This window comes from Bubalus kerabau, chromosome X, assembly GCF_029407905.1.
Source record: "Bubalus kerabau isolate K-KA32 ecotype Philippines breed swamp buffalo chromosome X, PCC_UOA_SB_1v2, whole genome shotgun sequence".
NCBI lineage: Eukaryota > Metazoa > Chordata > Mammalia > Artiodactyla > Bovidae > Bubalus > Bubalus kerabau.
This window is the reverse complement of record NC_073647.1, coordinates 93749082-93762855: the sequence shown is the minus strand read 5'-3', so window position 1 is coordinate 93762855 and position 13774 is coordinate 93749082. Positions and strand designations below refer to the sequence as shown.

The window sequence follows — 13774 nt, the reverse complement described above, 5'->3', positions numbered from 1 at the left end:
TAGGGTGAAGATTCAATTCTTGATCAGAGAACTAAGAAGCTGTAAACCTTGCAGCCAAAAGAAAAAAAAAAAAAAAGACTTGAAAAACAAAACCAGATGCCCAGAGTCTATACTAAGAAACTGTGATCCAGTTGTGACCCCAGAATCTGCAATTTACCTTCAGTGATGCATGAAGCAAAGGTAAGAAACCCTGTTCTAAGAGTTATGTTTGAAAACGGTGGGGCAGAGTTCTCCACCAGAATGTTCTTTTCCCTACTCTGCCCTCCCCTCCTTCTCTATAAGAAAGTGCGCACTTCCTTTCTTCTTCCTTCTCCAAAGCTTTAGGAAGTACACTTTCTAGAAAAGATGCCCTTGCTATTTCTTCACAAAGTCTCAACAGGACAGTTTCTAAAAGAAAAGGAATGGGAAGGAAGGTAAGTGGGGAAGGAAAATAGATAGTTTCTTGGAGTGGGAGGAGGAAGCAGGGGATTTCCAACTTTTGGTATTTAAACCAAAAGGCTAAAAATCCTTACATATCCCATGTAATGGGGCAGACAGACCCTTTCCATCCTCTGGGATAAAATCCAGAGTTTTCCAGTTGGGATAATAGTGGAAATGAGAGATACAGAAATAAAAGAAAAAAACAAACAAAAAAAAAACAAAAAAACACAGGCTGGAGGAAGAGGGCAGGATAGTGGGGGGCGGGGGTTTGTTTTTAATATAATTTATTTAATTATAGTTTATATATTTGTTTAATATTTATTTATTGGCTACTCTGGGTCTTCATTGCTACATGGATTTTTCTCTAGCTACTCCCTAATTGCAGGGAAACTGAGGACCACAGGATGCAGCCACATAACTGGGATGTGAATTCAGGCCAAGGCCAAAGTTTTCCTTTTCAGTATCTTTTAAACCAAAAAATAAATAAGTAAAAATAAAAACTCACCTAATGCTTTTTTTCGGTTTCCTGCTGCTCGGCAAACACCAACTAATGAATTCATCTGCCCAGGACAGCCCCTCCAGAGGGAGGTAAACAGTTCCAGGCTCTTAGACCCTATCTGCTAAGTAAACCAGAACTACAATGGGCTAGGAGTTAAGCAGCTTGTGTGGCGAGAGGCTGCATAAAGTTAATTAATTGTGTCTCGGCTGTAGCTGATAAAGCAGGTCTAGTGGGTGGCTATTTTACAGTCACACAGCTCTAGGTGAAAGTTGAAAATTAACGTAGCTGCTTCAGCAGGAGCCTTGAGGTTCCAGAGTCAACCCCTATTAACACTAGGGCTTCAAATGAAGGGGCGGGTTGATTAGAGAAACACGACGAGTTGGGGTCAGGGGTTGGCAGGGAGAGAAAGAGGGCCCTTTAAAATCAGTAGCTATCACAATTAATACAACTGCATGCTCACCAGAATAGCTAAAGTAAAAAACACAGTATCAAATATTGGTGTGAATATAGAGTTAATAAACTCTCATATATTGCTGGAAGGAGTGTCCATTCATACAACAAGTTTGGAAAATATTTGACTATTCTTATTAAAGTTGAACATGGATATATCCTATCCCAACAGTTTTAATCTATTTATAATATTCAAGAGAAATATTTACATATATTCACTGCAAATATATAAAAACTTTTATTACAGCTCTACACAAATAACTTCAAACTGGAAACTAACCAAATATCCATCAATTGTAGAATTAATAAATACACTATAGTTAATCAGACAGTGGAATCCAATACTACAGTGTGAATGAGTAAACTACAATTATAACCACAGTATGGATGTCCTGCATAAATATGGTGTTAAGTGTAAGCAGCCATACACAAAAATGTATACACTCTCTGATTACACTCGGTAATATTTGCAAACAGATATAGTGATCCTTTGAAGGAGAAAGTACCTAGAAAAGGAAACAAAAGTGGTTGCTCTGAGATGTTATTAATGTTCCATTTATTGATTTAGATTCTGGTTATATAAGTACTTAAATATGTGAAAATCAATTGAGCTTACATTTACATTTTGTGTTCTTTTTTGTATATGTTATTTAATAAAAGTATGACTATATTTTCACATATAATAGAATTTTAATAAAGATAAAACCAAATAAAACACCTATATGTTAGATAGGAAAAATAAATAAATAAAAAATAAAATCAGTAGCTAAGGCAGCTGCTAACCTGGAGTTTTCATTCAAAAGACAAGAAAGACACATGCAGCAGTACAAGGCCCAGATTCTTCCAAGAGAATCCATTTTTCTCGTTCTACATCAGCAGCCATCCAGCTATGACCGACCCCTCCTTCATCATACCTACACCCCGCCTTCATCCAATAGGCTTAATTATTTTTTAAAACTTGTTATTATAGAAAATTTCAAGCATACATATAACCCTGACCCCATCCCTCCACTTCAACCTCAACAACTGTGCACTCACAGAGAGTCTTGTTTCATCTAAACCAGTGGTTCTCAAACTTGAGTGGGCATCAAAGTCACCTGAGGAGCTTGTTAAACCACAGATTGCTGGGCCCTGCTTTCAGGATTTCTAATCCAGTAGCCTGGGGTAGGACCTGAGAATTAGGATTTTTCAAGTTCCCAGGTGTTGATGCTGCTGTTCAGGCAAGCACATCTTGAGAACCATTTATCTTTATACCCTCTCACTTTTCCCTCCAGTATTATTATTACAGCCAATCTCAGACAATGTTTCATTTCATCAGAAATATTCAGCACTCTAAAAGATAATGGTATTCTCACACCTAAAAAATAATGAAAACTCATTAATGTTATTAGATACCTAGTAAGAACTCAAATCTCCAATACCCCATAAATGTCAAAATTTATTTTTTAGTTTGCTTACTTTAATCAGAATCCAAGTAAGATGTGCGTATCATGGTCATGTGATAAGTCTTTAAGTCTCTTTTAATCTTTAACCAGTAACATTCCTTCAACTCTTTTATTCCTTGCAATTAACTTGTTAAGGGACCTCTATTATTTTTTGAGAGGTAGAAGAACATAGCGGTAACCCTCTCTGGAATCTTGGCTCCACCACAAGCCTTGTGACCTTGATCAAGTTAGTCAAGCCTCTGTCAGCACAGGGGTACTGGTAAATGTTTAACAACCAGTCTGGGCATGGGGCAGGGGTAGGGGCATGGGCAGAGTTCAAGCCCTAATTTGCACACTGGCCAATTTTTATGGTATAAATGCCCCCACCATGGTAGATTCAAGTCACCAACATGATGTTGCAAAATGGAAAGCTGGGACGAGACTGTGAAGTTACACATTATTACACAATACTTCCTTCGTATGGGTACAACAGACATATACCACCTGCAAACCACAGATGATAGTGAAAAGTAATAAAATAATTAGGAAGTGATAAATTTGAGTATCTGTTACCTTTGTAATATAATTTAATTATAGTTTATGTATTTAATTGTTTAATATTTATTTACTGGCTACGCAGGGTCTTCATTGCTGCACGAGTTTTTCTCTAGCTACTCCCTAATTGCAGTGCATGGGCTTCTCATTGCGGTGGCTTCTCTTGTTGTAGAGCACCGGCTCTAGGGCGCACAGGCTTCAGTGGTTGTAGCACGTGGACTCAGTAGCTACGGTCCCCAGGGTCTAGAGCACATGCTCAACAGCTATGGCCCACGGGCTTAATTGCTCCACAGCATGTGCAATCTTCCTGGCCCAGGGATCAAATGTGTGTCTCCTGCATTGGCAGGAGGATTCTTCACCACTGAGGCACCAGAGAAGCCCTATGTATTTAACAGTTGTGTGTAACCACTAGCTTGCCAAACTCCTTAAGGTTTACCAGTCAACGCTGGTTCCTGCACACAGCTGTCTCTAAGTCTTATCTTTCTTACCTGTGAAATGGAAGACATAATAGCAATGATGCTTAGTGGTGAGGATGGAAGGAGATGGTCCACTTGAGCAAACAATACAGATTCAGAGCATGCACCTGGTCTGGTGGACATCAAATAGAGAATTACTCACCCTGGCTGGCAGGGAAAGCAGCGATGTGGGGGCTTGTGATCACTAGACACAGTTTTCAGAATTCTTAGCCACCGAGGCTCCAGGAATTGGCCCTTGGGCCTGCCTTGGTCACCACACAAATTCCAACTGCCCAGAAGAAATGCACTTTCAGCAAGCTGGTTCAGGCCTGCTCCACCCTCCACTTTACACAGAGGCCACTTAAACTGTTTGCTAAAATCAAGACCCTTCTTTTGAGATAGATCAGGTTACCGGCAAGGTGATTATTGCTTCTAATGGTCTGCAAACAGGTTCTCAACTGCTAACCCCTCCAGCCTCTGGGGACACTGCGCCAAGCTGATGGGCAGAGCCAACAAAAGCACCAGAGCCTCAAGGGTTGAGAGATGCTAAAAGAAAGAGGCTGGAGTTAGGAGGGCCCATTTCTAGTTAAAGAATTGAAGCTCAATTCCAAGCTGAGTGCTTAACACCCACAGTAGTTCCCCAAACTGCCTGTGGCCCCCTCCCAGAGGTCTCAGATTCCTAGGAGGCCCAGAGTTTAAGCCAGGGGCAGGAGATTTCATAGGCACACCAATCATTGTCCACAGAATAAGTAAATAAAAGAGGCAGGATGGAGTGGCACTAAATCTTCCAGTTACCAGGCCACCACTTCCCATCTGTGAGTGTGAGCTTGGACAAGTTACTGAACCTCTCTGAGCCTCCATTTCCTCATCTATGCAATGGTTTGCACTCTGTAAGGTTGTGGGATGAGCAGAAGATAATGTGTACACAGCACTTAGCAAAATACCTGGCACATAACAATAAATAGTAGCTGCTAGGGTTTTCCCTGGTGGTCCAGTGGCTAAGACTCCATGCTTCCAGTGCAAGGGGCATGGGTTCAATTCCTAGTGGGGATCCCACATGCCATGAGATGTGGTAAAAAAGAAAAATAGTATTTGCTAATAATTATTTAATGCTTATAGATTCTGTCATAATTAATAAAATACAAATCTGTTTAAAGATATTATATTTAATTAAAAGTAGCTTTTTCTTTCCATGTACTGTTTCATTCAAAAGCTATTCAAGGGAACGTATATATAGGGAATGTCTTTGGGGTGTTTAGACTTTAAGAAAGGGTCCTTATTCCTGGGGAACCACTGATCTAGCCTCTGAGACAGCAGCACTTTCTCCATGCCCTTCAGGAGGTCTTGAGCCCACAAAAAGTGACAACGTCTTTTGCACAGCTGACATGGGAAGAAAAAAAAAAAGCCATAGGGATCAAACAGCATGATCTTAGATATTGAGAAGACAGAGGCTGGGGTGAGGCTGGGAATGGAAAGATGTACCTCTCTTCAGAGAAAAACTGTTTAGAAAACATATCATCAGAGCATTCTTTTTCCCCTTAGTGCTGTCCACAAAATCTTTCTAAGCACTCTCACATGGAAATAATATTTAACATGAAAATAGGAATTTGCTGACACTCAGAAATGTTCATCTCTGTCTTGGTGTTCAAGGCACAAAATGCCTTCCTTTGGTTCTAAGCATTGCCATGAACCAGGATACAGCCCTGTGGATGGGGTGAGCCCATTTATGTGGAAGTATGTGCCCAGAAAGAGTCCATGGAAGGTTATTGCCTGAAATAGCAAACAGTGGGTAGCTCAGAGAAGCAAAATTCGGATATAAGAATAGCTTTTGCTTACTTCATTACTTCAGGATAGTCTTGTGACAACCATGAACTATGTTTTATACTTTTTAAGTTTAGATATAACTTACAACATAAAAGTACACAGATACACAGACTATTCTTTTTTTTTCAAGTCTCCGATTTTATTTTATTTATTTATTTATTTTAATTTAATTTTATTTTTAAACTTTACATAATTGTATTAGTTTTGCCAAATATCAAAATGAATCCGCCACAGGTATACATGTGTTCCCCATCCTGAACCCTCCTCCCTCCTCCCTCCCCATACCATCCCTCTGGGTCGTCCCAGTGCACTAGCCCCAAGCATCCAGTATCGTGCATCAAACCTGGACTGGTGACTCATTTCATACATGATATTTTACATGTTTCAATGCCATTCTCCCAAATCTTCCCACCCTCTCCCTCTCCCACAGAGTCCATAAGACTGTTCTATATATCAGTGTCTCTTTTGCTGTCTCGTACACAGGGTTATTGTTACCATCTTTCTAAATTCCATATATATGCGTTAGTATACTGTATTGGTGTTTTTCTTTCTGGCTTACTTCACTCTGTATAATAGGCTCCAGTGTCATCCACCTCATTAGAACTGATTCAAATGTATTCTTTTTAATGGCTGAATAATACTCCATTGTGTATATGTACCACAGCTTTCTTATCCATTCATCTGCTGATGGACATCTAGGTTGCTTCCCTGTCCTGGCTATAATAAACAGTGCTGCGATGAACATTGGGGTACACGTGTCTCTTTCCCTTCTGGTTTCCTCAGTGTGTATGCCCAGCAGTGGGATTGCTGGATCATAAGGCGGTTCTATTTCCAGTTTTTTAAGGAATCTCCACACTGTTCTCCATAGTGGCTGCACTAGTTTGCATTCCCACCAACAGTGTAAGAGGGTTCCCTTTTCTCCACACCCTCTCCAGCATTTATTACTTGTAGACTTTTGGATCGCAGCCATTCTGACTGGTGTGAAATGGTACCTCATAGTGGTTTTGATTTGCATTTCTCTGATCATGAGTGATGTTGAGCATCTTTTCATGTGTTTGTTAGCCATCTGTATGTCTTCTTTGGAGAAATGTCTATTTAGTTCTTTGGCCCATTTTTTGATTGGGTCATTTATTTTTCTGGAGTTGAGCTGTAGGAGTTGCTTGTATATTTTTGAGATTAGTTGTTTGTCAGTTGCTTCATTTGCTATTATTTTTTCCCATTCTGAAGGCTGTCTTTTCACCTTGCTAATAGTTTCCTTTGATGTGCAGAAGCTTTTAAGGTTAATTAGGTCCCATTTGTTTATTTTTGCTTTTATTTCCAATATTCTGGGAGGTGGGACATAGAGGATCCTGCTGTGATGTATGTCAGAGAGTGTTTTGCCTATGTTGTCCTCTAGGAGTTTTATAGTTTCTGGTCTTACGTTTAGATCTTTAATCCATTTTGAGTTTATTTTTGTGTATGGTGTTAGAAAGTGTTCTAGTTTCATTCTTTTACAAGTGGTTGACCAGATTTCCCAGCACCACTTGTTAAAGAGATTGTCTTTAATCCATTGTATATTCTTGCCTCCTTTGTCAAAGATAAGGTGTCCATATGTGCGTGGATTTATCTCTGGGCTTTCTATTTTGTTCCATTGATCTATATTTCTGTCTTTGTGCCAGTACCATACTGTCTTGATAACTGTGGCTTTGTAGTAGAGCCTGAAGTCAGGCAGGTTGATTCCTCCAGTTCCATTCTTCTTTCTCAAGATCGCTTTGGCTATTCGAGGTTTTTTGTATTTCCATACAAATTGTGAAATTATTTGTTCTAGCTCTGTGAAGAATACTGTTGGTAGCTTGATAGGGATTGCATTGAATCTATAAATTGCCTTGGGTAGTATACTCATTTTCACTATATTGATTCTTCCAATCCATGAACATGGTATATTTCTCCATCTATTAGTGTCCTCTTTGATTTCTTTCACCAGTGTTTTATAGTTTTCTATATATCGGTCTTTAGTTTCTTTAGGTAGATATATTCCTAAGTATTTTATTCTTTCCGTTGCAATGGTGAATGGAATTGTTTCCTTAATTTCTCTTTCTGTTTTCTCATTATTAGTGTATAGGAATGCAAGGGATTTCTGGGTGTTGATTTTATATCCTGCAACTTTAATATAGTCATTGATTAGTTCTGGTAATTTTCTGGTGGAGTCTTTAGGGTTTTCTATGTAGAGGATCATGTCATCTGCAAATAGTGAGAGTTTTACTTCTTTTCCAATTTGGATTCCTTTTATTTCTTTTTCTGCTCTGATTGCTGTGGCCAACACTTCCAAAACTATGTTGAATAGTAATGGTGAAAGTGGGCACCCTTGTCTTGTTCCTGACTTTAGAGGAAATGCTTTCAATTTTTCACCATTGAGGATAATGTTTGCTGTGGGTTTGTCATATATAGCTTTTATTATGTTGAGGTATGTTCCTTCTATTCCTGCTTTCTGGAGAGTTTTGATCATAAATGGATGTTGAATTTTGTCAAAGGCTTTCTCTGCATCTATTGAGATAATCATATGGTTTTTATTTTTTAATTTGTTAATGTGGTGTATTACATTGATTGATTTGCAGATATTGAAGAATCCTTGCATCCCTGGGATAAAGCCCACTTAGTCATGGTGTATGATCTTTTTAATGTGTTGTTGGATTCTGATTGCTAGAATTTTGTTAAGGATTTTTGCATCTATGTTCATCAGTGATATTGGCCTGTAGTTTTCTTTTTTTGTGGGATCTTTGTCAGGTTTTGGTATTAGGGTGACGGTGGCCTCATAGAATGAGTTTGGAAGTTTACCTTCCTCTGCAATTTTCTGGAAGAGTTTGAGCAGGATAGGTGTTAGCTCTTCTCTAAATTTTTGGTAGAATTCAGCTGTGAAGCCGTCTGGATCTGGGCTTTTGTTTGCTGGAAGATTTTTGATTACAGTTTCAATTTCCGTGCTTGTGATGGGTCTGTTAAGATTTTCTATTTCTTCTTGGTCGAGTTTTGGAAAGTTGTACTTTTCTAAGAATTTGTCCATTTCTTCCACGTTGTCCATTTTATTGGCATATAATTGTTGATAGTAGTCTCTTATGATCCTTTGTATTTCTGTGTTGTCTGTTGTGATCTCTCCATTTTCGTTTCTAATTTTATTGATTTGATTTTTCTCCCTTTGTTTCTTGATGAGTCTGGCTAATGGTTTGTCAATTTTATTTATCCTTTCAAAGAACCAGCTTTTGGTTTTATTGATTTTTGCTATGGTCTCTTTTGTTTCTTTTGCATTTATTTCTGCTCTAATTTTTAAGATTTCTTTCCTTCTACTAACCCTGGGGTTCTTCATTTCTTCCTTTTCTAGTTGCTTTAGGTGTAGAGTTAGGTTATTTATTTGACTTTTTTCTTGTTTCTTGAGGTGTGCCTGTATTGCTATGAACTTTCCCCTTAGGACTGCTTTTACCGTGTCCCACAGGTTTTGGGTTGTTGTGTTTTCATTTTCATTCGTTTCTATGCAAATTTTGATTTCTTTCTTGATTACTTCTGTGATTTGTTGGTTATTCAGCAGCGTGTTGTTCAGCCTCCATATGTTGGATTTTTTAATAGTTTTTCTCCTGTAATTGAGATCTAATCTTACTGCATTGTGGTCAGAAAAGATGCTTGGAATGATTTCTATTTTTTTGAATTTACCAAGGCTAGCTTTATGGCCCAGGATGTTATCTATCCTGGAGAAGGTTCCATGTGCGCTTGAGAAAAAGGTGAAATTTATTGTTTTGGGATGAAATGTCCTATAGATATCAATTAGGTCTAACTGGTCTATTGTATTGTTTAAAGTTTGTGTTTCCTTGTTAATTTTCTGTTAGGTTGATCTATCCATAGGTGTGAGTGGGGTATTAAAGTCTCCCACTATTATTGTGTTATTGTTAATTTCTCCTTTCATACTTGTTAGCATTTGTCTTACATACTGTGGTGCTCCTGTGTTGGGTGCCAGATACACAGACTATTCTAACAAATGCGTATACCCATGGAATCCACACCTGCATCGAGATATTGAACACTTTTAACACCCCCAAAAGTCCCCTCATGCCCCATCCCAGTTAATCCTCTTCTTCTATACCCTTTCTATCCCCCTGTTCTTCTAGCCCCTGCAAGCAAACACTGCTCTGATTTCTAGTTTTGCCTGATCTAGAACTTCATATAAACAGAACCATATGGAATGAACTCTTGTATCTGGGTTCTTCCACTCATCATAATGTCTGAGGTTCATTATTCATACTGATATATTTGTGGTGAAATTTATCAGTAATTGATTCCTTCTTGCCTAGAGAATCCCATGGACAGAGGAGCCTGGCGAGCTATAATCCATGGGGTCACAAGAGTCGGACACAACTTAGCGACCAAACCACACTGTATTGGTGAGTAATATTCCGTGGTATAAATCACAGTTTATGTAGCCATGTGTCAATGGCTACCTGGGTTGTATTCAGTTTTTTTTATTATTATGAATAAAGATGCAAAAAAATTCACATCAAGCCTTTTTGAAGGCATATATTTTCTATCTCTTAGGCAAATGTCTAGGAGTGGGATTGCTGGATTCAAGTTGACTGTTTTATGCATTCCTACTCAGGGCCTCATAAGCTACTGTCAGGATGAAATGGAGGCAAAGAGAGTTGGGGAGAAAAAAGTAAATCTGGAATGAGGAGAACATGGCACTGTAAGACAGAAGATACCATAGATGGTGATTTGGGAGACCTCTGATTTCAACCCCAAACTGGCTCTTTGTCTTTGGGCAAATAAGTTACTCAGGGGGACTTCCCTGGTGGTCCAGTGGTTAAGACTCTGAGCTTCACTGCAGGGGGCACAGGTTTGATCCTTAGTTGGGGAACAAAGATTCCACATGCCGTAGTCAAGTTTAAAAAATAAAAGCAATTACTCAGGGTCCTGGGTTTCTTATCTGGAAAAGATGAGCAATAATGCTAGAGATGGAAGGTAGGAGCAGACCTTTTCAGGTAGACACACCAAGAATGCAGCGGGGATGGGGTCATTATCAGACCTCTTGCCCTTTGAGGTGGGAAAACATGGTCAGCATCCCCACTGCTGAGCATCCATGAGGAATAGACGTTGTTCATCACGGCTTTCTGGATGTGGCCAGGGAAGAAAGAAGGAAGGATGAGTCTAGCTCTGTGCAGTCTCCAGCTCACAGTTTACCAGGACCAATTTCCTGTCTTCTGAAACTCTTTTTCCTTCCTCCGCAACCCAGCGAAGGCAGGGGATTCAAGTCCAGATTTCACAGACCAATATCTAAATTCTCTGGCGGGATGAACTTGGTGCTGATGGGAGTGGTGTGCTATGTGGATGATCGAGGAAGGTCTGGGGAACACCCTTTAGTGCTTGTCCAGGGGAGCATTGCCGGTGAGACTTTAGCCCTGGACCGGGGGCAGGCAGTGAGAGGATCCCTGGGGGTCATTGATCACTATCTACCAGGCCCTGTGGTTACTCCTGGGTTTGGTCTTCCCTGCTGCACTATGATCTCCTAGATGTCTGGAGAGCTGTGTTTGCACTTCATATCTCCACTAGTTCCCCGGAAATAGTGAGGGTCCTTTGAGTTGTGGGTTTTTTGTTTTGTTTTGTTTTGTTGGTCCTACCACAGCACCGGGGCTTCCCAGAGCCATCAGCCAAAAAGAACCTGCCTGCCAATGCAGGAGACACTGGAGACACAGGTTTGATTCCTGGATTGGGAAGATCCCTTGGATAAGGAAATAGCAACCCACTCCAGTGTTCTTGCCTGGAAAATTCCATGGAAAATGGCGCCTGGCGGGCTACAGTCCATAGGGTCGCAGAGTTGGACATGACTGAGTGACTGAGCAGGCACGCACACAGCATGCAGGATCTTAGTTCCCTGACCAGGAATCGAACCCACGCCCCCTTGAGTGGAAGCGCACAGTTTTAACCCCTGGACTGCCAGGGAAGTCCCTCCATGGACTACTGAATAAATGAACAAACTATCCTGTTTGTGGCTTCAAGTTGGGAAGAAAAGAAGCTGAAGCAACATTTTTAAGGTCATGTAGGATGGCTGTCCCCCTGAGTGACCAAACACTGGGATCCTTCTTTCCTGAGCTCTAGATTTTCCTGCTGCTCATCCCAATATAAGTCTCAAAATTCTAAGTCCCTTTCCTGAAAAGTTTCCCTTTGTTTACAGGCAGGAATATTTCCCTCTCTGTGTTCCTGCCTCTGGCAAGATCTTAAACATCATCAGGGCAGAAAATTACACAAAGTAAATAGAACTTGGGGCAGTGGAGGGGGAAGAAGAGAGGTGGATGTGAGCCTTAGGATTTTACAGGTTCCCACACCTGGCCCAGGGAGTGTCTGTGGCTCTGGTCACAGTAATTTCTCCTGGATCAATTAGCTCTTATTTTGTCAAAATGACTTACCCTCGCTTTTCCCTCCTCACTCCTGAAGGCTTGGCCTTGGGAGGGAGATGACTTGGCAGCTGTACGAAAAGCAGGAGCAGGAGGGGAGGCAAGGGCCTGACACTAAAGCCCGCTGCAGCTCCTGCACCAAGGCTGAGGCCCCTCTGATGACAGCCCCCAGGGAGCAATGACAATGTGGACTTAGATTTTCGTTCCCCCCCCCCCCAAAAAAAAATCAGCAGAGCTTGGAAAGTAAGCTCAGGTTCTTTGGATTGCAGTCCTGGCCACTGCTAACCAGGGAAGCCTGGACAAGCCACTTCAAGTCCAGGCGCCGCAGGGAGCCTTCCTTCAGACACCCAGGGAGAGCAGCAAGATAAAACTGACAGAAGTATGTCCACAGAAATCATAAGAGGGGCTGAGGACCGGTGTTTAGGGCCAAAGGAAAAAGCAACTCATGAAATTACCCCACACTCTTCTACTTCCTGTCTCTTCCCATCTTAACTCTCAACCAGCCTTCTTGTTCCCTAGTCAAGTAGAACAGCCCTTCAGATGCGTACACATACACACACACACTCACACACACACCCACACTCTCACACTCATACTGCAATGATTTCCCACTGGGCTCCAGGAATGCTCTTCCCTCATCCCTGCAGAGGTGAAGGCCTCAGGTCCTGGAGCTCCAGGATGAAGGGGGTGTAAACAGGCCTGGGGTGGGAGGCTGGCCCCATTCACTCCTGGGCCTATGTGATTGGGTGAGTTACTTAATCTTACTTTCCCTGTGTGTGAAGTGCAGCTGGTATCACCTGCCTTGGAGAGTTCTTATGAGGATTAAATTAGAAAATGTATATTAATATTTAGAATACTGCCTGCACATAATAGGTGGTCAGAAAAATATATAAGTGAATAACACATCATTTACATGGATCACTTACAGAATGATCCATGGGTGGCTGGGGAGCTGTGAAATCTTAGATATGAAGAGAATCTGAAATTGTGAGCTCTGTGAACTTAGGAATCCTGTCCTATTTACTTAATGCAGTGCCTGGCATATAGTTGGCACTTGGTCAGTGCTTGTCCAATGAGTTTTTCATATAGAAGGTTGTTGGGGGGCAAACTAAAAAGTCTGGGGACAGTTTTACGTTTTCACTAAACTCACATTTATTAAGGACCAACTGTGTGCCAGGCAGATTCTGAGGAGAAAGGAAGACAGGCTCTGGCTTCCAGAGGGCTACAGAAAAGCCAGGGCATAGGATCGAGTTGGGGGTGGGGCAGGAAGGGAGGAAGGTTGGATGAACTGGAGAAGAAGGACAAGGGAGGCTGGGAGCTGGGAGGCTGGCCTGCCAGAGCCCAGTCGGGCTGTGAGTCCACCAGAGGAGCTGGTGAGGGAGACAGTTCAGGGGAGAACTCTTAGCAGGTAGAGGGACAGGGAAGACCCAGGATAAAGTCAAGTTTTGGTTTCCCTGTTCTTGGCCATGGAAAAGTGGACCCTCATTTGCCCCATGGTGACAGGTTACTTGGCCTGGGGAAGGAGGCCTCCTCTCCTTCTAGAAAGGCAGCAGCTTTGTCAGAGACCTCAACGGACGGGACTCCAGAACCCCAGAAGCTTGTTTGAATCTGGAAAGCAGGGGGTCCTCCCATTCCCCTGGGAGAAGACAGCACCCAACCCCACCCTTAACTAGAAACACTGTCCTGCCCACAGCAAATGCAGAGAACAATACCCAGCATGACACAAAACGCCAAGGTCCA

At 41.5% G+C, this 13774-nt stretch overlaps 1 long non-coding RNA gene across 1 annotated transcript in view; it reads left to right on the top strand.

The window, feature by feature from the left end:
• The first annotated feature begins 299 nt into the window (after positions 1 to 299).
• Positions 300 to 13774, top strand: part of LOC129640374 (uncharacterized) — a 32084-nt gene continuing 18609 nt past the window's right edge. The window contains exons 1-2 of the long non-coding RNA XR_008708767.1: positions 300 to 413; positions 9941 to 10030. This is a non-coding gene — a long non-coding RNA (uncharacterized LOC129640374). The remainder of the gene's footprint in view (positions 414 to 9940; positions 10031 to 13774) is intronic.